We start from the raw sequence: 26991 nt of genomic DNA on the forward strand, positions 1-26991 counted from the left end.
TGGATTTTGAACTATAAATAGACGATCAGAATACTGAGAACATTTGAAGTCATTTATTCCATCATTGGTACATGGACAAGTCTGTTGAGTCCCTGATAACCATTCCCCTGATGCTGCTTGAGTCTGTTTCTTGCTACCATGGTCTGTGGGTCCTCCTTCCTGTTCTATAAAGCACTCCATACAATTCCAAAAAGAGATCCTATTGACTTGAGTTTTTCAAAGCTAGTGTCTGTTGGCTTTCAATCAAAATCTATAGTTTCCAAGTTCTATCTCTGTCACCTAGAAAATGCAGCTAACAGTTTCACTCCAGATTTCCATTCCAAGAGGCATTCATTTTATACAGACCTTTTAGTCGAGGCATAACACATATACAGAAAGTCCATATAATGTAGTTTGATGAAAATTTTACAAATAAAACTGTGCATCCACTATTCAGAAAAAGAGAAATCAAATTTGATTTCTTAGAGTGCGATCCACTTACAGGAAGTCTTGGCATGATCTAGGAGCTTGTTAGAAATGAAGAAACAGGTCACATCGAGATCTTCTGAATCAGAACCTACATTGCAACAAGATGTCCAAGGAGAGCCATATACACACCAAGATTTGAGAAGCAGAGATACAGAACAAGGCTAACTTTCTAGAAAACTCTCTTATTAATCAACTCAACAATTAAAATCTCAAAAATAAGCACTCTTCTGATTACCCCTGGATTAGTTTTACCTGTTCTTGAACTTTCTGTAAGTTTTTTTATGGTAGGTACTTTTCAGAATCTGGCATCTTTTGTGCAACGTTACGTTTGGAGATCCTTTCAGGCTGTTGTTTGCAGCAATTTGTTCTTATCCTTAATTGCTGGATGAACATACTTCCCTTTGCCTATTCTATTATTGATAGTTATTTGGGTTATTTTCATTTGGGGGCTTTTATGAACAATCCTGTTACTATCTTGGCCTTTGGAGAACACATTTGTTTCTGTTGGGTGAATTTTTAGGGTTAAAACTGCAAGGTCATGGAGGGATGTGTGTGGTTAGTCACAGTAGTTACTGAAAAAAAGTTTCCCACAGTGATTGTCCTAATGGACACCTTCACCATCAGCGTGTGAGAATTCTCTGGTTGCAGGCTGTCCTACTATCCATCACTTGTCCTCACCATTCATTGACGTGGTCATATGCTTGTTGGTTGGCTGGCTGGTTGGATGATTGGTTTAGCTATTCTTGTGGTTGTATGGTGATATAGTTGTATTTCCCTGTTGATTAAAGCTATTGAGCACATTTTCCTATTTTTTTATCCTCTTTTTGTGAAGGAACAATTTAAGTCTTTTATTCAATTATAAACGAAGTTAGTCTCCCCCTTTTTTCCATATTTCTTTTTATATTCCAGAATTGAGTCTTTTCTCAAATTTGTTTTTCTACATCTTCTCCCACTCTGTAGCTTGGCTTGATAAACTGACATTTTTAATTTTAATGAAACCCACTTATCTGTCCTTTTCTGTATAGTTAGTGCTTTTCACATTCTGTTTATGAAATAGTGGCCAATGCAACTCTAACCTGTTTTCTCTTTTTGTAATGGGAGTTAGAGAATATATTCTAGGGGAGAGTAATCTCTCCTACTTGCAAAGATGACATGTTCAACTGAAAAGTATGCCTTTTGCTTACACTGATATTGTTTGTAGGAAGGGTAAATTACATTGGTTGTAGTCTTTAATGATACAACAGGGATTTTTTTTTTTAAGTAGTTACTTCCGATCCAAAAAATAACACGGAGCCACACTGACTAAAATATGGAACCGCAAGTACAGTCTGCTGTGTTTATATTACAAATTGCTTATAAAACCATGCATAGCGTTATGAGCCGAGAGTAACTCTGGTCAGTGGAGACGAGAAGTTAATGCTTATGGATTTCTTACCAGGAATTTCCCTCCACCCACATTATACTTTAACAATAAAATCGAGTGATCACTGATCCAACATAATCAATGCCGTTTTACCTGTCAAGTGCACACTGATACAACTACCTAAGTAATCCAAGCAAACACATAATTTTTGCCCAGATTTCTTGGATAACAACTCCTTTTGTCAAATCTTGATTATGCACCTACATTAGATCACATATGAAAAATGCCACAGGGTGATTATTTTTCCCTGTGGACTATATGGCATTAGGAGGGACATCTATGACATAGAAAGGAGGAAAACTAAAGAGACGAGGTAATATTGAAAACTATTAATGCAGGTGTGTCCTTCTCATATCCCGACAAGGAAAAAAGTAAACGCTATGGTTTGTTTTCTCCAGTGCACATTGATGTGGAAAATCCATTTTTTTTGTGTGCCCTGCAGAATAGAAAATAGGAACTGTTTATTGAACAGCTTTTCACACAAGGCACTTTACATAATGTCATTTTATTTAATTTGCCATCAAAACCGATGAGACAAGCAGCATTATAACTATTTTACAAACGGGGTCAGCGGGGCTCAGGGAAAAATAAGCAAACAATATGGTCCAAATCACACAACCAGTAGAGCTTCTCTTCACTTGAAGGGCATGACCTTCTCATTTCATTGAACTTTCTCTTCCAGGTGGGATATTTTTCTCAACTAGATTGAGCCCCTTTACCTAGAATGCGTAAGCATTCTGTGTCCACTGTTGTCCACTCTCTCAGCGGAACAGTCACATCAGCCCACCCACCAGTCACTGAAGCACGCTGATAGGAATCAAAAGAATCAGCTGAATTCAGAACAGGATCTGGTGTCACTATGGAGCTGCGGAGACAGCCTTTGTGCAGTCATCCACTTCCTTATGCTGTTTGTTGTGTGTCTGAACATAGTTCTTAGTTCTTTTACTCCAACTTCAAGGACTTTGCCTTCTTTCCAAGTTTCATCATTTGGTTTGCTTATGGAAAAATGTTCTGTTTCATTAGCTTTATTCATCTGGAATCTCCAGGACAAAACACCCTTTGTTCAATAAGGAATTAAGTAAAGACTGTAAGAGCTTTTAAACTTTAGAAGGTCCTGGAACACCGGTTTTAATAATTATGTCCTGTGTGAATAATGAACACACCTGGACTATACCAGACCGTACTTCATAAAGAGTTCTATTTTAGTTTTCACTGTCTTTGTATAAAAATGAATCATAATCTGGAGTGTGAAATAGTGAGAAGAGGGGATTATTGTGGAAACAACATGGGCCATCGGATCAGCATCCATGTTCCAAGCCTGCCTTAACTTGTGGCGGGATCTCAGGCAGGTCACCCAAGGCATTAGAATCTCAGTTTTTGCATCTCTGCATTATGATGGGATGCCATAAAAAGATGTGGTAAGCTATAAAGAGGATAAGGACATAAAAATACTACACTGGAGTTTTTCTATCTTTTTAAAACCAAAATTCCTTCAGATAAACAACCACAGTGTCAAAACTCTATATAAGTGTGTCGAATCTCGTCCATCTCCATGTATGAATTGGGCAGAATAGCAGCACAGAAATCCAGTAGCTGAGTGAGAAGTAACTCAGGAAAACCTGAGATGAATAATGTGTAGAGGGCCAGGCAGTTAGATTAGCACGAGGACATGAAGTCAGGCCAGTCCTGTAAGAGGAAGGAGGGCTTTGCAATTGACCAAACCCTAAACTCAGGAGCTGGGATTGAAATATAAAGCCCAGTTTAGACAGAAATTTAAATAGAAATTCTGTGGGCTCAAGAACCAGGGAGAAGTAACCTTATCTCTCTTACTGAACTTAGATGACCAAGCAGCAGATCCAGGGTTAGGATTGGGGCATTGTCTTAGGAGCAAAGCAATGATTTGGAAGAGTGTGTGGAATCAAAAGCTAAATCTCTAGGTGCGTTTTCCAGGGTCATTCAGAGTTTGTACGGTTCTCCTTTAAAGTTTTCTGAGAAATACATTCCAGGAAGCAGTCTTCCTCAAGCCAAATTCCTAGTTCCTCTAACTTGGCTTCATCTTATGGTTTTTGAGTAGATGTTATGGTCACTTTCTTCTGAACACATCATGACTTATCAATTGCAATCTTTAAGGCAAGGGACATGAACACAGTAATATTCTTCTGTATTTCTGGAGGCTATACTTCCTGAAACTCAAAATTGCTTTGGCAAGGCGGGGAGGTGGGGGAAATTTAGATAACAAGGTCTGCCCTGACCGCCCCCATCTGCTGTGGAGCTCTGTCTCTAACTCGAATTTGTGCCCTGGCTTGTTTGTGGATCTCAGTGTCAGATTTCATTTACATCCATGAAACACAGTCTAAAGGATTTTAAAAGATCTTCCTGTAAGGAGGGAAAAAATAATAAAATCTCCCTCCTGTTAATATTTCTCATGTCTAATCCTTAGTCAGGTTGCCAGATTTCTGACTAGGCTCATTAATTTACTTAATTATTAGATTTTAGAAATAATTGAACCCTCAATTTTAAAAAAGCCTCAGGGCATAGCTCAATAAAAACTTGCATTAAAATATCAATGAGCAGCTGCAATAATAACAAAAATAAAATCTATCTGCATAAAACTGCATGCTTTGCCCACTGCTTCCTCTGGACAGACCAGTTTAGAAGAACGAGTTTAGCCTCTTGCTGTAAAATTAATTTGTCAGCATTCCCTTAGGCCTGGCCTGCGTGGGTTTAAGAGACATGCTTTCCGTTGACATGTGCTGTCTCTAACACTCCAATACTTTAAAGAAGAAATCAGGGAGGTTTTGGGTCCATTGTTGGGGGTGCTTGGTTAGACATCATACACTTTGGGGACCTGATAGCATCACAGGTCTTTGGGTAGGTCACATAATTTATCTGGGCCATAAGTTCCAAATTTTAAGAGTTTAAGAGTTTCCAAAGTTATTGGTATAGGCGGCCCCCTTATTTCTTTCCAGCTCAAAACTTCTTTGAGTCTATGGGAAGAGAAGTCAGTGAGTTAACAGCAATCCCAACCACACAGAATTATTTTAATATTTGATAACTTGGATATTCTTCACTGCACCCAACTTTTCGATTTGCTTTCCAAACTTGAGAATAACGTTGTCATTAGCAATTCGCATTCATTTAGCATCCACGGGCCCAGAGCGATTTGCGGAAGTTTCTGAGACGTAGAGAAGATGTGATCTCTGCCCTCGATGCACTTACAGCAGAACTTTTGTTTTGCAGTACAATTATCACAACAGACTCTTTCTCCATATGCAGAAATATCTCCCAGAAATAATTAGCTGCAGACACAAAACAATTAGGTGGCTGCAACCTCATAAAATGCGGTTGTTGGTTAATTGGCTCGTATTCACATTGTGATGTTTGCATCAACCACTTCACCACCTGCAAAATTTTAGCTCACAAAAATAGAAACGAGGTTTCAAAAATACGGCCTGGCAAGTGTAGTCAAAACAGACAGTGTGACCCGCATTTTCTACGGGCGTCCTTAATAGCTCTCAAAAATGTTCAAGCATATGGAAATGTAAAATGTTAATCTCTGGACCGCAAACTCTTTGTGGGAAGAATAATGAATACGAGGGACTTGGAGCCACACCCAGACTTCACCTCTATTTTCTGTCCAAACCTATTTTCTTGTGTGGGTTCTGTGAAGGTACTGGGGTGTAACTCCTATTCAGTTTTTTGACAGATGGGAACACCTCTTCTGTGGAAAGGCCTGTGCATGATAAACAGGCTGCATATCAGGAAAGCATCCTTGCTGTGAGTGGAGTTTGGTCCTTTTCATCATGGTTTAAACTGAATCCTTTACTCTCTCTCCAAAGTTCTCGTGACCAACTATATATTAGCCACACCTGGTCTGAGAACATTGCACAAGGTCTGTTTTTTCCCTTAAATCTGTGGCCTGAAATTTGAAGCCAGGATCCTGACACTAAGCATTAATTGACTACATTAACCAGACCATACACTTGACATGCTGAAAAAGATTCTTTCCTTGACCAAACACCCACCAGCATCTTCAGAGCCCTTCCTCTACTGGGCCCCGATCTTGGTCTGTAAAGAAAGGAATAAAACACAAACATCACTTTTATTTATTTATTCATTTATTTTAATGGAGGTACGGTGTGGGGCGATTGAGCCCAGGGCCTCCTGCCTGCTAGGCATGCGCTCTACCACTGGGCTATAACCTCCCCATTAACGTTGCTTCTAACAGCTCAGAGTCACATTTTGAGGATGGTCCTAGCCGCCTTAAAGTGCCTGCCTGAGAAAACTCAAGGCTGCCAGAAGAACTTACTCTCTGTTCCAACCAGCACTTGAGTAAATGGCCCCTTTCTGCCCACCTCTGTGGGAGGGGAGGAGCCTAAATGTCTGAGATGCCAGTTAGCAAACCCAGAGGGGTTTCACAAGGACCAACGTCCTTCCCACTTTTTGTAATTCTTCATGTCCGTGACTCTAGTGAACCCCCACTTACCCCCTCCGTACTCCCTCATTTTCCCTTTAAAACAGCCAGTCACCTCTGTGCAAATGGAAGTTGAGTTCAGGTCACACTGGCCTTTTTTTCCTATTGCAATGGTATATTACCAACTAAGGTTTGCCCTTACCACGTTAGCGAGTGTCTGGCTTTGTTTATCTTTGACAATACCTACTTAAATGCCAAAAGGCACACGGTGCCCAGAAGGCTAAAATAGTTACAAAGCAGATGCCTTTGCCAAGAGTCTTTTGGGCTGGGCTCATCTCAGCAATGTCTGGCTTTCAAGTTACACCACAACTCTGAATCCATAATGACCCAATATGAGAGTGGCTGCATCAGGAGGGAAAAACACTAAATGTTTCCAGAGAACTTTCAGTCCAGAATCAGCGTCCACCCAAGGAGGAATTCTGCCTCTTTGCAACACATGAGGGAATTTCCAGCATCTTCCGTCAGCTTCCTCTGTGGAGCTGCCTGGGTTTGGCTCTAAATACCTCTGACTGGGTTGTTCAAACTGCTGAGATGGGTGTTTTCAACACCTATCTGTTCCGCACATCTTTGGCTCTTAGCCATCAACTTTTGCTGGTCCTGATAACATCAGAGTACAGCCCGGCGGGGTTGAGAATTGAAGCTGCTCATCGGCAGCCTGGGCAGCTCTTTTGAGGCTTTGATACAGGAAGACGTTCATTTCAAAGAAGAAAGAGGAGGAGGAGGAGCAGGAAGAAAAAAGAAGAGAAAGCAAAAGGATGTAGGGCCAGGTGAGGAAGAGGTGGAGAAGGAACAAAGGGAAGGGAAGAAGAGAAAAAATTCAAGGTGACTTAGTGATAGATCCCTCTTCTCAACACCAAACTTAAACTTTCTCTCTCTCTCTCTCTCTCTTTTTTTTTTCCAATTAGAAAGATGTCCACGGTTTCTCAATCTTGATCCCTTATCTTATTTTGACATTCACAAAGCAATATACTGGGGGAGGGAGGAAAAAAAAATAAAAGAAAGAAGAAAAGGAAAAAGAAAGCCCTTTGAAGATCAGAGAATGCAAAATGGGCTGGGTCAGATTCAGAGGGAATAGACAAAAGCCAAGCTCGGAGCAGTTTGCCTCAGTGGGCGTTAAGGTGAATTCAGAGGAAGTTACCTGGGCAGCTGGCCTGAAATTCCAACACCAAGATCCGTTCCCCCTTTATTGACCAGAGAACACTCTCCGTTCACACAGCATGAACGCTGCTTTGAGACGTCAGCAGATACATACCACAACCGCTTCTCAGAGGCAAGGCCAAGAGCTTCTAAACAGATTATGGAAAAAACCTAAGTTAGATAGATTACAATTAAAACAGCTTTTCCAGGGAATGAGGAAGAAGGGTAGGTGATGTATTTGTGCAGTGTTGGAGAAGCAGAGATCTGAAAGTAGCTTCTCTCAGTATCTAATTTCTAGTAAGGACACTGGGAGAAATATCTTTGCCAAAGGGAGAGGTGAGTGCTGTGTGGATCAAGGCTAATATAGCCCAACTTTTATAGGAGGTAGTCTGGCATCTACCTCCTTTATTTCCAGTATGATAACTTTGTATTATTGTTCATGAAAGGAAATAACTGGGAAATAATCAAAGCACTACTTGAAGTTTTATAAAATGAAGATCAAATTCTAGTTCAAGATAGGATATTGACCATACGATTTTCCTCCTTTCCTTCCCAAATACCTAGCAAATGAATGTAAAAGATAGTAAGGACTAAAAATAGATATAAGCCTACAAAACCCTGGGCCATCAGAGAACCAGAGATTCTGCCACATTTCTAGAAGCAAAAAGTATATGGGAAATGGATTGTGAAGCCAAGGGGAAAACACAGCCCAGAATGAGTGTGGAGGAGTCTAATGCTGAGGACCATGCCAGGCTGGCTGGCAGGCTCTTAGAGAGGTTCTGGCATTAGAGTAGGAGGAAAAAGTGAGCCTGAAAAAGAAGGATTAAGTGATGATCAACAGTCAGTTTCTCCCTCTACCCAACAGGCATAAATACTGCCAACCTGGTTTTCACTCCAGGCCAAAAAAAAAAAAAAAAATTACACAATCATTCTTTTAAAAAAAATTAAACAGTCTAGGGAGAACTTGGGAACTGAAGGCTTAGGACTACATAAAAAAGCTCTTCCTGTAGCCTTTGTGGTTCTTTCCCCAGGACCCTACATCAAAGCCCATCAGTCACTAAGTCTCACCTGTGTGCTCACAGCTTAAAGTCAAACTTATTCCTTTCACATTCTTGAATAAGGACAGATCTAATTCCAGAAAACTGAGGAATATTTCAGCAGAAAGAAAAGAGATTTATTAAAAAGAAAAAAAAAAGGCCGAAATGAATAGAATTAAGAATGGGTTCCAACAGGGGATGAGGGGTTGGTGATAAAAACAGGAATAAGAACTCTTAATAATTTTTCTTAGAAAAATATGAGACAATATTATATTCATCAAACAAGAACAGGCTACTATGAAAAATGAACTATTGGTGAACCAGTGAATTTCTAGGAATTTAAGATACAATTGCAGGGGGAAAATGATTTTAAAATGGATTGAGAAATAAACATGATGCATCTCTCAGAGTGTGGAGTGGAGGAAAAAGAGACAAATTGTGAGAGGGAAAAATAAGAAATGGGAGAGCGAGCTCCAAAAGTTTAATGTCTGATTAATAGTAGTATCAGAAAGAGAGAACAGAGCAAATGAGGTAGGAAGAAATTATCAGAGCAACAGAAGAGACTTAGCAGGCCTCAGGGAGACAGGCAGTTTCAAAATGAAGAGGCCTGTCAAGGGCCAAACACGAGCAATGAAAACGAAATAAAAACTGGACACATAAATGTGAAATTACAGAGTGCCAAAGACAAAACTTTAAGGTCTTAAAAGTTTTCACAGGGGGAAATAAGCCATCTAAAGAGACAGAAGGAGAAAGAGGAGTGAGAGAAGGAAGAGGAGGAAGAGGAAGAAGATGAGGGAGAGGAAGAAAAAGAAGGAAGGAGAACTATTATTGTTAATTATTACTATTATTATTACTATGGCATTAAATATCATGTTAGCAACAATAGAACCAAAGAAATTTCATGCAGAATTGGTTGTTATTCCTAGACCTCATGCTTGCAAGTGATGAAAGTTGCTGCAAACATACCTTTTTTTAATTGAAATATAATTGATTTGCAATATTATATGAGTTGCAGGTGTACAGCATAGTGATTCAACATTTTGTAGGTATATTCTATTTAAAGTTATTGTAGAACATTGGCCCTCTTCCCTGTGCTGTACATTACATCTTTGTATCTTACTCATTTTATACCTAAAAGTGTGCCCCTCTTAATCTCCCTTGCTTATTTCACTCATCCCCCCCCCCCACCTCTCTCCCTTCTGGCAACCACCTGTTTTGTTCTCTATTTCTGTATTTTTATGCTTGTTTGTTTTGTGTTTTGTGTTCCTCATAGAAGTAAAATCTTACCAGATACAGTAAATATTTTTTTACACAGCAAGCCATGTGGTCTCTGCCATGATCACTCACTTCCTCCATTGGGGTGCAAAAGTGGCCATAGGCAATCCGTAAATGCATTGAGATGGTCAAATTTGGCTTGTGGGCTAGTTTGCCAACACTTGGATCAATACATTAACTCTCTCTCTTTTAATTGTATTTTTAAATGTTTACTTACAGGAGCAGGAGAAGGATTATGCTTTCAATGAACCCAATCCACCCTCTTACACCTGCCGTTACTAGACACACATAGTAGTGCGTGTATCCGTGCTTCTCACGGCTAATTCTCTTCTCCATCCCATGACTTTGCACCCCATCCACTCTGATAATCGCATAGGATGTTTTCATTGGGATTGAGGGGTTTCTATTGACATATTACTGATTTCATTAGACAAAATCCCAGTAAAAAGACTAAATCACTGTTTTCAATGCTTAGGAGTAACATGAAGTGGCAAAATTTCATCAGCTTAGGACTCGTTGAAGTGAATATCATAGTGAATATCATGCAGGGTAGATGACGTCCAGGTCGTATTTACAGAACAGAAGTGAGCATGGAGCTGAAGTTGAGCCACGAAGGGGATGTTTATTTGATTGGTTGGTGCAGTCAGGATTCATTTGAGATGACAGAACTAGGGCATATGAAAAACCCAATAGATACTAGAACTAGATTCTTGAAATACCATCAAAGCAAAGTAGGAAAGGACATCCATGATATGTCAGTCAATGGCCCAAGAATGGAAAAACAGTCTCTTTTGGGTGCTTCCCACAGAAGAATCAGCTCTCTTTTTCTATACACATTCTCTATGCTAAAATTCAAATTTCTGGGACAGAGAATCCTGTGAGTGTAGCCACTGCCCACTTCTTGGGCAGGAAGAACCGACACTGATTCTTCCCTACTCCTGGACTGTATACAATATGGCTGGGTATTTCTTTAAAGAAAAATCAAGGTGCTGCTACCAGATTAGTAAAGAATAGATGGTGGGCAGGCAAAAACTAATGATGTCAGTATCTGGAAAAATGTCATCCTGAAATAACAGAGCAGGTACAGGTGTTTGGGAGTGGTGGGGGTTTTGAGTGAGAGGATAACAAAAGCGTTCCTGGTGGTCAAAATAGATCCTTTGCAGAAACATAGCCGAAAGAATCCGGAGCACCAGTTAATCAGTTCACTGGTCAGAAGGAGCAAAACATTCTAATTGGCCACTATTTTCTATAGAAAATATTCTTTGCTGGACAAACAGAAGCAACCATCAACAGGAAAGGAGAAAAGATAAAAGAAAGGCAGTGGGAGAAACAGGACAGCAGAATGCAGCAGAAGGGATGACAGGAATGGAAGCTCTGCTGATGCTGAACAGCAGTTGTTCTGACATCAGAAAAGGGAAGGGCAAGGAATTCATTTATTGAGCACCTACTGACTCCAGGTGCTAAGCTAGATCATTTCCTTTATGAGTGCATTTACCTGTTGTCAGCAATTTTGTTAAGTGTTCCTTCTCATTCTCACTTTACATATGAATTGAGGGTCATAAGAGTTAATTAACTTGCCCAGATTTCATTCGCAGGAGGTTAATTTGCAATTCAAGCTTTGTGATCCAAACGTCCACATTCACTCTATCTACACCCACCCCCTCAACAAAAGGAGCTAGAACATCTGGCCACCACATAACCCAGATTTTTTCTGATTGTGCTAGCATAGGGCAGTTCATTGGAGATCAAGCAGACTTCGGCTAAATGAGTATTTATACCTTAATGGCTCCTAAGGGCATTCACATGACATTTTAAAAAGATGTCACTCAGTACAGTCCATGGATTTAAGGTACAGGGTGGAAAAGAGCTAGGTTATTAACCTCAGAATGAAAACCATCTTTAATATAAGGTCAGCTGACTCTATTTAAAAACTCAGGCAAATGTGTTATGAGTTCCAGAATGCTTTTCATCAACAGAATTACAAATAAAAATTTTAATATGTAAACCACTTAAATAATCAGATGCAGGTATTTCTTTCTTTTTTTTTTTCCAAAAATGGCACATTCTCTGTCGATGTAAAGTAAGATTTGTTTTTTTATGTGTTTTTTCAATAAGCATTATATCTTGTGACTTATGGATAATTAATAATAAGATTGTCCATAGAGAAGACACTTGAATTTCCCACAAATTCTGTGTGTATACATGGATTTGGAGACTCCCCCATCCATTCAGTCGTTCGATCTTTCTATCAATAAACAGCTGTTGTAGGACAGGAAAATTCACAGAGACACAGTTCATCTGCCATTGTTTTATCCTCAGCACTACATGCTGGATGCACAAGGGCCAGGTTTTCTGGAACATAGTAAAAACAAAGACTGGTTTACCTGTGTTAGGCACACAGGTGGATGAATAGATGGTGGAAAAAAAAGAAAAGAGAGAAGAAAGGAGAAAGAAAAAGAGAAGGAAAGAAAAAGAAAGAAGGAAAGAAAAGAAAAAAAGAAAGGAGGGAAAGAGGGAAGGAAGGAGAAAGGGAACAAGGAAGGAAGGAAGAAAAAAATGATACCATGCTCTGGAAAAAGAAAACATTTCTTTTTATGCAACAAGTAAGTGTAGATTAGTAAGAGTATGCATGGTAAATGGACTGTGTTGTGCATATAGCGGAGTGACTAGCAGTCAAAGAGATGTGTTTTATTCTTTGCCATGGAATTTACAACCTTAAATAAGATCCTTAACCTTATGCACTTCCTTTTCCAACTTGAAAATCTTAATCCAGAGCAAAGCATGTTGACATCGTCTAAGCTTGAGAGAATGTGGACATTTGAGAAGACCTGAAACAGTTAAAGGCATGGCCAGACTTGGGAAAGGATTGCTGGGGCCACAGGCTTTCCCAGTGTGTGACCTGCAGGCACGCACCTGGGCACGGTCAGGTTACAGCTCACTCCTTCCCGCCCCCAGGTCAGGCCCTGGTCGATGATAGACCCAGGACCCTCCTTCATTAACTATACCAATCACCTAAAGCAACAAGAGGGCATTAGGGAATATTGGATGTCACTCAGCCTCTCTTTAGACTTCCTTTCCCTTCAATTATTTCAAAAGAAAAACACTAACTTTTTAAAGTCAAAAATAACAAAAGGAAAGCCCTTTAAAGAAATAGATATCTGTAAAGATGAAGTAATGACTGCCTGGACTTTTAACTGCCCTGTATTTGCTGCTAAATGTGATGCTAGGTTGAATACAGGCAGTGCTGGATTATCGATTCCCACTCATTTGTCCCTCCCGATGCCTCATTTAGAAAATATCCATGATCAGTTACCATCTGGTTTCACAAAGAAACTGTTTGGAAATTCTTATTTAATTCTCTTTTACTTAGAATTATTCTGTTGCCGTTGTAATTGTTGTTCCCTAAATCTAAGGAGCTAGAGGATATTTAAAAACATTAACGCTTCTTTCCTACTCAAGGAGTAGTTTTTCTCCAGAGAAGTCTCTAAATCACCCATGGCTCTTGGGAATTTGCCGCATCAAAGAGAAAGAAGGGATGGTCTCTGTTAGCCAATGGGAATTGCAGGTGCGTGGGATGGGCTCCCTCAAGCTAAGAACTCGATGACTCAATTACAAGTTTATAATCTTCCTCATGCAAAAATGTGTCATGAGGACTTAAATATAACAGAGGTTTTGCTTTCCCTTACATCAGGAAGTAGAAGTCAGAAGATAAACTCATGGAATTTGATTTTCCTAATTCAGTCACTGTTAATCTATACACATTTTCTTTGTCCTCTCTTGTTTCATTTCATAGATCCCGTCAAAATATTACTGAATGATGTTTACAGTATCAGACTTAGAATATCACTTAACATACTTTCTTATCTGAATTTCTCATCAACCCCTTGATGTCTGTATTGGTAATATTAATATCCCCATGAGGATACAAATGCCGGAGAAGTTATGACTTGCTCAAGATCCATTGGGAAACCCACTCTACTTTAAACTCAAAAAGTCCATTTTCTTGCTACCACAGCGTCCACAAGAGTGAAGCCTGACTTCAGTACCTGCTGGACCAATCTTCTTAATGCTTTATCCTTTCCTATCTTCTTCTTGGTATCTAGTTACTTTTTATTCCCCAAGTCAACCCCAGACTGGCCCTACTGCCTAATATACCAAGCTCTGAATTTTTTACCATACACCATCATTTTTGACAGTTCCATTTCCCATTCTCTGTGCTCGCCCTCCTTACAAGATGATAAAAATCTAATATGAAAACTTAATTGCACAAATATGACCACATGATAACAGCTTAATTACCCAAATCATGTTTTATATATTTTTTTCAGTTAAGCAGAGTTCTCCTAAATAAGAATCTTAACCCAATAAATTTATGGATGATGAAAACTGAAAACACAGTGGTTTGATAATCTAGTTTAAATGGATAAATTCCTTAAAAGACACAATATACCAAAACTCACTCAAGAAGAAATAGGTGATCTGACCTACATCTATTAAAGAAATTGAATTGATAATTAATAACTTTCCAAAACAGAAAACACTGTGCCAAGATGTGTTCACTGGTGAATTTGACCAATTAAGGAAGAAATTTTACCAGTTTTCTACAGTCTCATCAGAGGATAGGAGCTGAGTTTATACTTTCTAATTCACTCTATGAGACCAGTATTACCCTAATACCAAAGTCAGAAAAATACATTTGAAGGAAACAGCAGAACACAGATGCAAAATTCAGCAAAATATTACCAGATTGAATCCAAAAAAGTATAAAAAGAATTATATACCACAACTAATTGGAATTGAATCTATATATGCAAGACTAGCTCAACACAGAAAATCAGTTTTGTAATCTATCATATCAACAGGCTAGAAAGAAAAATCACATGATCATATAAATAAATGCAGAAAAAGCTTTTGGCAAAATTCAACAGCCATTCATGATTAGGGACTTTCAGTAAACTAGGAATAAAGGAAAATTTTCTCAACCTGATAATTTACATAAAACCTACATTTAACATCATACTTAATGGTGAGAATATCAAAGCTTTCCCACTAAAATTAGGTAAAAGACAAAGCTGTACCCTTTCACTTCTTTTCAATGTAGATTGCTTTGAGAAGTTTGAACATTTTAACAATATTAATTCTTCCACTCCAAGAACACAGGATATCTTTCCATTTCTTCATTGACCCATTAATTTTTCAGAAGCATGCTAGTTAGTCTCCACGTGTTTCTGTTTTCCCATTTTTCTTTCTGTAATTAATTCCTAGCTGTGATAAATAAATGATAGAAAACTGTTGCGATCAGAAAAAAATGGTTGGTATAATTTCCAGCCTTTTAAATTTGTTGAGGCTTGTTTAATGTTCTAGCATGTGATCTAGCCTAGAAAACATTTCATGTGCGCTTGAACGTGTATTATGGTGTTTTTGGATATAATGTCTTGTGGATATCTATTAAGTCCAATAGTTATTGTATTATTTAAGACCACTGTGGACTTACTGACTTCCTGTCTGGATAATTTGTGCATTGATGTAAGCTTTCTCTCACTCTTTCAGTTGAGACCAGTTTCTTTGCTTTCTCATTTTGCTTAGCTTTCTCTATCTCTATGAATTTAAGTGAATCAGTTAAGTATCACTGTAGTTTAGGAGTGTCCTTAAATGGGAGCATCCCTATGCAGAATGCTATTGCCCAGTGCCTTTGGATGTAGAGCTAGGTTTGACCTGGATACAAGTCATGTTTTTCCTCAGGGTGTGCTCGTAGCTATCACCTTGTCAGGAGGCAGGGCTGGTGAAGGAGAGGCTAAGGCTGAAGGACGTCTTCTCTTATGCTCAGCGGCTGTCATGAACCCATCAGGGGTGGCGGCAGATCCCTAGTTGCTGATGCAGAAGCCCTGAGGGTTGGTTCCAAGCTGTCTCTGTTCCCTTTAAGTGTGTGATTCCCCTCTCCCAGCACTGGGAACCACGACCCAGAGGGGAGAAGTGCTGAAGCAAGAGGAGCCCTTGCACACTGTCAGCTCATGATGCAGTGTGGTCTGCAGCTTTTCAGCTAGAGAGAGAGGTCTGAGCTTCCTCCATTGCACTGTCTGGGCAGGTGCCAGCAACTGCTGCCTTTGCCTGCTCAATCACAGCCTCACGTTCCAGTCCTCTTCGCCCCTCGCAGCTGATCACTCCCCCAGCTTCTGCCACATTCACCCTGTTGTGGAGCCAGCTGGAGTCCGTGGGCTGTGAACTGGGTTGTGGGCTGTGGTGGACCAGCTGTCATCAGAGTTCCAGGATGCTTCTGATGCACTGCCTGAGTGCCACCAGTGGCCACCCTTGCCCCACTCAGGTGCCTCCCCAGGTCTGAGTCACCTCTGCATCCTATGGCCAAGCTCTCTCCTTGGTCATGGCAGCTTTAGGCCCCATGCAGAACTGGAATGTGGAGTAGATGGGGCAGCATTTGCGTGGCTCAGGCAGGGGCTTGCACTGGGAGGTCGTGGGAAACCAGGCAACCACCAGAGCACTCTCAGTCTGCTCTCTCTGCTTCGCGTTGGGGAAAGTTAACATGCGTGTGTTCCTCACCAGTGGAGCCTAGGTTTCCCATCATTCTCTTCTTAGTCCCAGCAGCCGTCCAACCAGCCAAGGGGGCTTGTCTTCCATATGTTGGACCCCAGGGTGGGGGCACCCAGTAAGTCTCTCAAACTGCTTACTCCCCCGGCTGAAACTCTGCTTATGTAATCCTCCTTTTCCTCTGAGTCCCCCTCCCCCCAACCCAAGGTCCCAATCTGATTGCTTCTCTTTCTTTCCTGTCCTATTCTGTGTAGATCTTTCTTACAACCTTGGTTGTAAAGGAGTCTTTCCACCAGTTTCCACTTAGCTTTCAGTGAGAACTGTTCCATATGCATATGTATTTTTGATGTGTTCATGGATAGGTGGGCCATGTGAACTCTTTTAAGAATGGCATAAATACAAGAAAACACGATCAGCCACAAAATCTCATTTTAAGTCCCTCTTACGTCGTATCTTCTAATGCCACATGTCTCAAAGAAAGTTACACTGTGAAGCCCAAAGTTAAGAGAGGGGAAGCACCCTTTACCTTCTGTAAAAATACTTCAGAAGTATATAGCAGAGAGTGTGGATATAAATAAGATGAAGAATTGGGGCCAATTATTCTCCCCAGTATTATACAAACTTACATATACACATATCTAATATTTATATATGTAATCTTGATATATATTTATAGAAAACATAAAACAAAAAGATGTTACTTTCACTTTAATTTTTAATGTACTTAATTACAATAGGCAATGTTAACCAGAATATGGAAAAACTCAATGTTAAAAAGAATATGGGCAAATATCCTTTGGCCCAGTAGTTCATTAGCATAAAGTAAACATAGCAGATGTAACCAGAGATGCACTCAAAAATTTAGTTCTGTGATTGTTCATTGCAATATTATTTATATTAGAGAAAAATGGAGTCAACCTCCCCATATTCCGAGACAGCACTCTCTCTTCTTCCTGTATTTAATTTGGCCTAGCACAGCCAACATTTCTCATTATTGCGTATGATGGCTTGCAACTTTGGCCAGATAAGAGAAATGCATATTTCCCCCATTAAGTCTTCTAAAACTATTTGAGTTCATTACTTAAAAAAAAAAAAAAAAAAAAAATCATTGATTGACTGTCTACTGAATTTTAGGAATAAATTAGTCATCTTTCTTCTAACTTTGAATTGCTCAGATAAACAGCAGAAGTCTTTGGAGAGAGTGTGTGTATAAGTGTCAGCAGTGGATAAAAAAGTGCCCTGGTAGATAGATTCACATTCTGGGTAATAAGAGGTCCACATACAAGACAACTGACTCCGCTGGAAGAATGAGGGCAGAGCCCTCCAAGGGGAAGGGTTGAAATCTAGACTTTGGTCGTAAATGTGATAAGAATGGGAAAAGCTTAGCAAGGGTTAATCAGTAATGGCCACTTTGAAAATGTCAAGGCTACTTTAAGGTCTGTGCTCGTGGCATTTGATTGACATTGCTCTCCACTTCTGGAGAGAAAAAGGAGTGCCCTTTTCTAGGTCCAAAGCCTCTGGAAAAAAAAAGGGAAGCCGGCTTTGTTAAGTGACCCTGAAGCGGGGACAGGGATAGAATCCAGGTTACCTGATGAGCTGTAGAGGGCCAAAGTTTGCTTCTTATTCTGGCTTCTAGTTCTGGGTCCTGGTTTTAATTTCTATTGTACCATCCTAAATAAAATTCTATAGGAGACAGAGAAGATAAGGGTCCATTCACTTATCACAGTTGAAAAAGGAAACTAATTGCAATTCAAAATCTTCCTTATTTCAGAATATCCAAAAGATGAACTCGTAGAAAAACATTGGCACCAAAGGGTCACTGTTAAAAGCAGAAGGCTATCAAACAGGTGGCAAAGACCTTGGGAGACTCGTGTGTTCTGTATTGTATTCTTCCTTCCGTTCATCCATGTATTAATTTGTTTAACAAATAAAATATTGCAACAAATATAGGAAAGCTTGACTCCATAATTTCTTTTAGATGGTTTAGGATCATAAGAAAATTGTTTAGGATCCTAATGGATCGGATCAACATTGGCAGGGAGGGTGGTAAGCCATCTTCAAATCAAAGTCCATTCATGCCCTTGCTTAATTGGTTCACAACACTGCCTTTAAGACACAGGCATCTGCCCTTCAATCTCCATCACAGGGGATTCAAAAGACCAAGTCAGGGACCCAGCGCATCAGAAATTGTCGTTCAGTCCTAAAAATATAAACAAGTGGAGGCTCCCCTGAGCCCAACAACTCACCACTTCTTCTGATTAATTTTGAGTAAGAACGGGCTTCGCCTGGCTGAGCAGGGACCCCTGGTTTGAGCAACATCAGCGAAAAGAAACTCATCTTTATCTGGAATTAACTACAAATTCAATTAGAATAAAAATCTTAGCCCACCTCGTGGAAGAGATTTTACACAAAGAAAACCAGATGTTTCAACAGCATTGAGAGTACTTTGCCCAGCAGTCGAAGGAATTTTCCATCTTGTAAGCCCAGTCACTGGAGGAAGTGATACAGATCCAAGCTTCCCTAACACACAAAACAGCTTCCAATTCCCATGCTCCTTTAATTAGATTTACTTCTTTAACCAAAGTAATATTGGAGGAGGGGAAGGGCTTGACTTAATAGTATGTTTGCAAGTTTAGAGAAGATGGAAGCGTAAGAGGCTGAGGTCTGTTTGGAGATTCTCTTCTTGATGAAACATCTCTTATTTATTGTGGGTTTTTTTCAGTTGGGGGTGGGGGAAGGAATAAAATTAATGACTAGAGTTTGTGCTAAGGTCATACCTTCGTTCTATTTCCAGCTTCAAACAGAGTATAAGGCAATGGAGCACAAATGGATAAAGAAATTTAAAACAGACACAGAGGTTTTGCAGCATTTTTTTCACCCAAGGACAATAAAGGTGGAGAATGACCTGTGAGGCATGGCTATGAAGGAAGACACAACAGGATCACTCGCACCACATGTGGGAAAGGACACTTCAGCTAAAAAGGACCCAGGTGGGCTTAAATGATCTCTGCTTGGTTTCTGGAGATGTGTTAACTTTGTATTCGTTAAGCCTGCCTTAATTTCTATTTGTTTAACCAGAATAGAGAGAGAGCCCGAGAGACAAAGGTAAGCTTTTGCAAGGAAATGGTAGTGAATTTTAAAGGCTAAAATCCAAGGGGCCATTCAGCATTCTGTAGTTGTGTCTGTCACTCAGTTAGATGAAACAAACCCACGTGTGGCATAATTGCCACCACTACCATGTTCAAGGGTATCATATCTTTGGACTTGTCTCACTATGATCAGAAGAGTCTCCTAACAGCTATTTCTAGTTTGGATGAATTCACCCCACAAAATGTAATAAGAGTGAGGTTCCTGAAATACAAATCGGGCCGTGAAAGTTGTTTAAAATTGTTAAGGCTCCCCATCTTAAGGAACAATACGCTTGTCCTTTAATTTTTTCACCACCTCCTCCTCTTTCCTGGGCCATTTCTGGTTGCACATTGTCACTCTCAATCCACTTTCCCTGAATGTGTGAAAACTCTTCCTCAACTCGTCATCATCCATTCAATGTATTTTAAAAATTATTTATTTGATGCCTCCTATGTGCCAGGCACTTTTATAGTCTCTGGGAGTGGAGTGATAAACGATAGGTAAAGTCTCTCTGACCTCATAGCTCTGTCTTCTAGTAGGGGAAGAAAGACCATAAACACATCCGCCAATGGGGACAAAGGCAGATGGTGAAGAGTACTGGGAAGAAAAGTGAAGAAGAGAAAGAAAATAGAGTGAAGCTTAGAGTTGTCAGAGAAGGTAACACTGGAGTTATTTAAATCAAGTGAGGGAGGGAGAGGATGCGAAGGCTGCAGCCTGGGTACCACCTTAGATCATGTAGAACCTTGGAGGTCGGGGGCCAGCCATTGATGCTTTTAAAAAAAACTCTCTAGGGTATTCAATGTTGAGCTAAGAAATGTGGTATCAAACCCAGCTAGGGGCTTTTGTTTCAACTCTGAGTGGCATGGGAAATCGCAGTGCAGAAACAGCATGGTCTTACATGTACATTCTCTTCTACTGGTCTCTGAGAAATGACTGTGGAGGGCAAGTGTGGAAGCAGGGACACTAAATAGGAGGCTATTGCCCTTGACCTGAAGATAGAAAAAGACTAGACTAGGACTAGTCCGGGGTCGTATTGGACTAGGAGGGTTTTATTGGATATAGTGACAAACTATATGGTCAGATGTGAGCTATGCGTTGAAGGTGGAGCCCACAAGATAGCATCATGCAATGGTGATATTCAGTGAAATGTGATAAAATTCATCAACGCATCAGCTACAAATTCTTCTGTTTTCCTCCAGTCCCCAGGTACACCATCAGGGGAGTGCTATGAGGCATAAAAGGCCAAGCCCCGTGAACTGATTCTATGAGATGGAGGTAATGCCAAGAAAGAAATGCAGAGCAGAGAGGCTGTGTGTTGGTGGCAGCTAAACAAGGAAGGGAAAGGAGCGTGTGAGGCCAAGATGGAAAGTTTGGTTTGGTGTGTTTAAGGAAAGGGGAGTTAGAGGGTCCTGGGAGTGTAGACTCTGGACTTGAACATTCTTGAATGTCTGAGAAAGATATGATGAAAAATAAGAATTTCTCTCTAGTGGTTCTTTAAATGTCACACAAGACATACTTTGATATAAAGATATAAAGTAAGGAACACATTTGACTTAACATAAAGCCTGGCATACAGTTAGCCTCTGACAAATGTTAGAACTTTTCTTGTAGAAATTGAAGAGTTAGGAAGTACTTTTAAAATTCGTATTCTGCTTTCATTACATCTTGACTACAGCTAGTGAAAGAAAATAGACAGGTATCATTATGTTCAGTTAACCGAAAGGGAGGTAAGCTCAGAGAGGCTGACTATACATCTAAGCTTATATAAGATTCAAATGTCACAGTCAATTTTTTTCCTTATTGATGTATAGTCAGTTACAATGTGTCAATTTCTGGTGTACAGCATAATGTTTCAGGCATACACACACATACATATATTCCTTTTCATATTCTTTTTTATTATAGGTTACCACAAGATATTGAAAATAGTTCCCTGCGCTATATGGTATCAACTTGTTGTTTATCTAATTTATATATAGTAGTTAGTATTTGCACATCTTGAGCTCCCAATTTATCCCTTCCCACCCTGTTTCCCCTCTGGTAACCGTAAGTTTATTTTCTATGTCTGTGAGTCTGTTTCTGTTTCATAAATTTGTTCATTTGTGTCTTTTTTTTTTTTTTTTTTAGGTTCCAAATATGAGTGATACCATACGGTATTTTTCTTTCTCTTTCTGGCTAACTTCACTTAGAATGACCATCTCCAGGTCCATCCTTGTTGCTTCAAATGGCATTATTATTTTTTATGGCTGTGTAGTATTCCATTGTATAAATATGCCACAACCTTTTTATCCAGTTCTCTCTTAAATGGACATTTAGGTTGTTTCCATGTCTTAGCTACTGTGTATTTTTTTTTTAGTATAAGTATAATAGAACTGAGATGTTTCTAGCCCTATTAATATTTTTGAGTTGTTGGCTTTCTCAGCTCAGACATATATGAGGAAACACAAAAATCAAGGAATTCACCATTGTGTCCCTCCTAGGGTCCTGAGGTCCCAGGTCAGTCTAACTTTTCTCTCCACCTTTTAGGTCTTATGTTTGTTTTATATATAATTTCCAGGGTACTATCAGTAAATAACAGGTGTAGTAAAGAAAAGTATGTGTTCTCCACCTTCAGCAGAATTTTTTAAATGAGCATCTGATTTACTAGGGTAAAAACAGAGGCATCACTCAGTAATATTTGCTAAGAAGTCTGAGTATCTCACTGCCACCATTCATCTTTAGGAGAAGACTCTTTTTCCATACCATGTGGAGGCTTAAACTTAATTAACATTTTTATTTTAAAAGACTAATGTGTTAGTTATGGTGGATCTACAAATTCACCTCAAATCCCTGAAGAAGCAATTCCCTGAGTCCTGTCTGTGCATGGAAGTCATCGTTGCCCCCGGCATCTCACGAGGCTGCACATCTCATAAGGGGACCTGGAGGACAGGCGAACCAGGAATTTTTACCTTTTAATTTCCCTCATTATGTAACTGCTGAACAACACTTGGTTCAGAAGCTGCTAAGACGAATTTACATCTCACTGGACCTATTCCATTAACTATAAAAAGGGCGCTCATCCCTGGCAGCAAAATGATACCATAAATGAAGATATGGACTCTGCGTCTATGAATGTATCTGATGATCATGTCAACCACAAAATTTGGTCTACTTTGTTGTTTCAGACGTTTATTTTCCCAAGGATTTAATGCTTCTTCCCAATGAAGAATGGCAAAGAGGATCCGATGCAAATTTGATACAGAATGGTTTAAAGTGTGGCCGAACAACCGGGTGATAGTGAAAAGGTCAATTAGCCAATGGGCTGGTTTGTCATGATGGCAGGAGCGAATTATTTTAAATGATTTTCCACACTAAATTTTCCAGATGTTTTGGCTACGGGCCAAGATAATTAATATTGCTAATCACTGGCTAGAATTATGTTGGCAGGCTAGCTCACTGAACTGGGAATCGGAACTTTGAGTTGGGTTGTTGGTAAGCCTTGTGAATTATGTTTAAATGAAACATGCTTGTCTCATCACTGACCCAGACCAAAAATTTGCTGTGGTACTTGAGATGATTACTCATTTGACATCATCAGAAAGTAAATCTACAAAGATGCCATGTTTTTTGTCTAATTTTTCTTCCCTAGAGAGAGCTGTCTACACTCATGACAAATTTGAAATGCAACACTTTCATCTTTTAGAGTTTTCTGTGGAAAAATGTAAAAGACAGATCCTCATAAGTGGAAAGGGGAAAAAAAGTATGTGTGTATTTTCTTCCCCAAAACTTAAAAATGGATGTATGGATTTTGCTGAACCATTAAAATAGTCATACTTTTGACTACCTAGAAATTATCAAAACTGTTGTATTTGTGTTGTTCTCATTTCTAAATATAATAACGCTGCTTAAAATGCTCATGGCACGCATTTACTTTAGTTAACTCTACCTTGTAAAATGCATAGATCACACTGCATACACTTTCTGAGTTTGTTTTAAACTAAGATATAAGCATTCCATGCCCACTGGTAGAGCACAGAAAAAAAGTCAAGACATCAAGAAAGAGCAACCAAAACTGGGACAGAAACGTGCCATTTGGATACACTTTGGTACACACTTCCACACATTCTACCCAGTCTCCATTCCCTTTTCACGGACCCCGTGACAAGAGGGTATTACGATTTTTGCTGACATCAGTGACCTGGCATCTCTGATTTATTCCCTGCTTCGGTTTACAGAGGAATAAACCGGTAATTAATTATATATCAGAACATGAGAATCGACCTGACAATAATGGACAGGCTAAGAACGCTCTATTTACATATGTAGGTTATTTAAAATATGTCTTGTTAAATAAATATTTAAAATACCTCCTTATTTAGCTTATAAACTGTTTGGACTGAGACTGCAGGGTGTCTCGTTGCAGAATGTTCGAAAGAGTAAGAGAATTGAAGTAGATTTTCATCTCTGCCTGACCTGCCAAATCTGTCTGTGCCTGGCGGGGCACACAGAAAGCCTCTTTAAAGAAAACAACAACATAAACTATCTTGCCATCGAAATATATAATATTGGGAGAAAGATGATCATTGGAAAACCATAGAACTTACCTTGATCTTGAGAGCACGTAGAACAAGGGATCTGGGCATAAATAAACCACAATCAACATGACCACCTCAGAGAAGGGAGTTAAGCAGACAGGAAGTGAGGGAAACAAATGATTTCGCAACAAAATGTTCTCCTGGCTCTATGTTGTTTGCTATGTCCAGAATTCTCTTTTAAGGAGGAGGAAAAAAAATGCAGAACTTAGAGTTTTCAGCATCTCTCAAATCAGCACAACCGTCATAGTAAGGAGAATGCATGTGGGGAGGCAGACAGAGTGGGGGGGCAAACCCCTTGTACTTTTCAGGACAGCGAAACCCCAAATCCATCAGGGGCCAGCCACGCGAGGCGTTCAGCTTATTTGTGGTGCTCTGAAAGTCAGCTGTTTTCCTGGAGGGTCTGTCTGTATACCTGAAACAGCCAGGTTTCTTTCTCCCAAGCATATTTGTTCCCTGCCGGATGGGATCACAAACCTATCAATTGCTAATCCACCAGGGGGAGCAGTTCACCAGCACAAAACAAACCTTCCCCGAAGGAAGTCACCGAAGGTGCCTCTTCGTCTCAACGTGCAGGGCTGACAGCCACCCTGATTTTTATCTGTTCTGTGAGACGTGGCACTCCTGTGCCTAACACTGATTTCATATGCCTAACCCCACGCTGGTGGGACCTATGCCTCGCCGTCACGGGCACACAGACACACAGCAGACTTCGCAGTAGGACGTGAAAAGGGCATTGTCCTGTACAGAAATTCCTTGTTATTTATTTTTTTTTTTTATAGGCAATAACTTAGCCTCTGCTTATCCAGCAGCTTTTGTGTACAAAACCAATAGATTTATCAAACTACTTACTCTATCCTTATTGAAGGGCAGTGATGAAATTAGGAATCTGATCTTCAGCCAGGAGTGTGTGTGTGTGTGTGTGTTGGTGTGAGAGAGAGAGAGACGGACTCACAGTCTTGAAGCGCGGCCCCTACCACTTGCTGGCACCACCACTTCTTTCTTCAGCCCTTTCCCTTCCCTTTGGCCAGACCCTGGGGCCGGACGGGAAAACAGCTCTCAGAGGAAGGTCCCTGTGGATGATAAGCCCTTTGTGTACAAGCTCAGACTTTGCCACCAGCCTGTCCAAACGAAACAGCTGAGGACTTCAGTGGATCTATGTGTGGATAGAGAACCCCAAGTTTGCTGATGAAGAAGGACACCCAGAAGCGTATAGTAGCCGCTAAGTATAAGTGATTTTAAATGGTTTTGAAATCCACAGTAGGAACTGCTCTAGGAAAGCCAAGTTTTACTTTTAATAATAAAGGTCTGGCCCCTTATCCTAAACCTCTTTCTAGGTAGTAACAGTTCCCCCTGCCGCGTAAGATGTAGGCTCTGGGTCAACAGCCCAGAACTCAGCTGGGAACTTGCTAGACATGCAGAACCTTGGGCCCCATCCTAGACCTCCTGAATCAGAACCTTCCTTTTAACAAAGCCCCCGGTGATTGGAGAATACGTTGAAAGTTGACATCTGGCTCCCAGAGACCCTGGTCTCAATACGATTCCTTCTGTTAGGACTCAGATGGGTTACGAGATGCATCCTTCGAAGTAGAATGCGTAGATGTCAAGACTGTCACGTGACCTTATGGTACTTGCAACCAACTCGAAGTAGCAGCATGAAAGCAGAGAGTTCAGTCTTTCCAGTAAAATAGAAACAAACTTAGCTTCCAGCCACATCTGGCGCCTACCAGTTCTTCCTCTCCTCATTTGTATTTAATCTCCATTGGGGGTTAGTTAAATGAACACCTGACACTCCGAAGGTTCAGTTGCTTTTCTTTCCCTGCAGAACTGAGTTTCCAATCAATGAATATTACCCAGTGATTAACTTTTTTTCCACTCAACTTCGCTACTCTTTTATTTTTCTGTTTTCTTTTTTGTTTTACCACTTCTAAATAAAACATGGAGAAAGAAATCGTGCGTCTCCAGTCTGCCTGTATGCGTACTCATGAGTTGCTTTGTTGAATGATTTTTGAAAATAGAGAAAGTTGAAAAAACTAAAAGTCATCATTTGGGATTTTCATTGAAATTCGGAGACCCATCTTTCATGTTGCTATATGAAGGATATCAAGGATAATCCAAGGAGGGGGTTATTCATTCTTGAGAACAAAACAGGAAATACCCAACTAGAAATACCTAAGAATGAGAGAGAGACAGGCTAAATTCCAACCAGCACATCTGTTAATCCTATCACGGGAACACTGTCACAGCTGGATGGCGTGAGTGACAGGTATTCGTGTGGTAGATCCATGACAGATTATCTTCTCTTTCTCTGAGGCACAGGATTTGTGGGGCAGTTGTCCCGAATGCCCATTTTCTTGCCGGCCATTTGTATTAGTGTTTGGCAAAGGTGTAATGTGATATTCTGAATCTGGGCAGAAATTCATTAGAAAGTAAAACTCACCTGGATATCCGCTGCTTAGTCACCAAATTGGATGTAATCTCTTCTGAAGAGGATCAGTGATGGAGGAATGACCGTATGGGGTTTCTTTCCTGGCAGAGCAGAGGTTTGATATGGCAGGGGAGTGGGAGAGCTGGTCTCAGGCTGAGGTCCCAGCTTTGCTCAGGTCTGATTGATTCATCCCCCAACCTTCCTAAAGAGAAGAGCACCTCTGGGCGATGGGGATGGGGATGGGGGTTGGGGGCGAAGAGGGGGGACACTGCATTGCTGAATCTGAACACTTTGGAAGCGGGAGGTTGACTTGCAATGAGGAAGCTCATCTCCAGAGGATCTTTGACAGCTTCCCCCAGATCTTCTTTCCTGCCCTTCCAGATGGTCCTCCTCATGCTGTTTCCTCTCGAGGGTCTCCCATTCAGTTTTCAAAGGAAATAGCTCCATTCCAAGGAATGAACTGAAGAGAAGTACATACTTGTTACTCCAGATCAATGTCAAAGCAA

The 26991-nt window shown here is 40.3% G+C and overlaps 2 long non-coding RNA genes across 6 annotated transcripts in view; one reads left to right on the plus strand and one right to left on the minus strand.

Moving 5' to 3' along the window:
- The window catches only part of LOC116660200, a 65015-nt gene extending 38781 nt beyond the window's left edge, over positions 1-26234 (minus strand). Inside the window, exons 1-2 of one of the 3 annotated variants that reach the window (XR_004315596.1) lie at positions 24070-26234; positions 22307-22404 (exon numbers count right to left, since the gene is read on the minus strand). This is a non-coding gene — a long non-coding RNA (uncharacterized LOC116660200). Of the gene's footprint in view, positions 1-22306; positions 22570-24069 lie in introns of those variants that run through there. The other 2 variants (XR_004315595.1, XR_004315594.1) reach the window with 2 other exon arrangements.
- LOC116660201 lies at positions 18701-22319 on the plus strand. Of its 3 annotated transcripts, XR_004315599.1 has the most exons (5): positions 18894-19019; positions 19152-19347; positions 20026-20143; positions 20686-20761; positions 21614-22319. It is a non-coding gene; the product is annotated as an uncharacterized LOC116660201 (long non-coding RNA). The 3 variants fall into 3 exon arrangements; XR_004315598.1 differs by lacking the exon at positions 21614-22319 and having other exon boundaries at positions 18701-19019; positions 20023-20143; positions 20686-21352; XR_004315597.1 differs by lacking the exon at positions 21614-22319 and having other exon boundaries at positions 18701-19019; positions 20686-21352.
- Positions 26235-26991: the final 757 nt, after the last annotated feature.

Source organism: Camelus ferus, chromosome 27 (assembly GCF_009834535.1).
Source record: "Camelus ferus isolate YT-003-E chromosome 27, BCGSAC_Cfer_1.0, whole genome shotgun sequence".
Lineage (NCBI taxonomy): Eukaryota > Metazoa > Chordata > Mammalia > Artiodactyla > Camelidae > Camelus > Camelus ferus.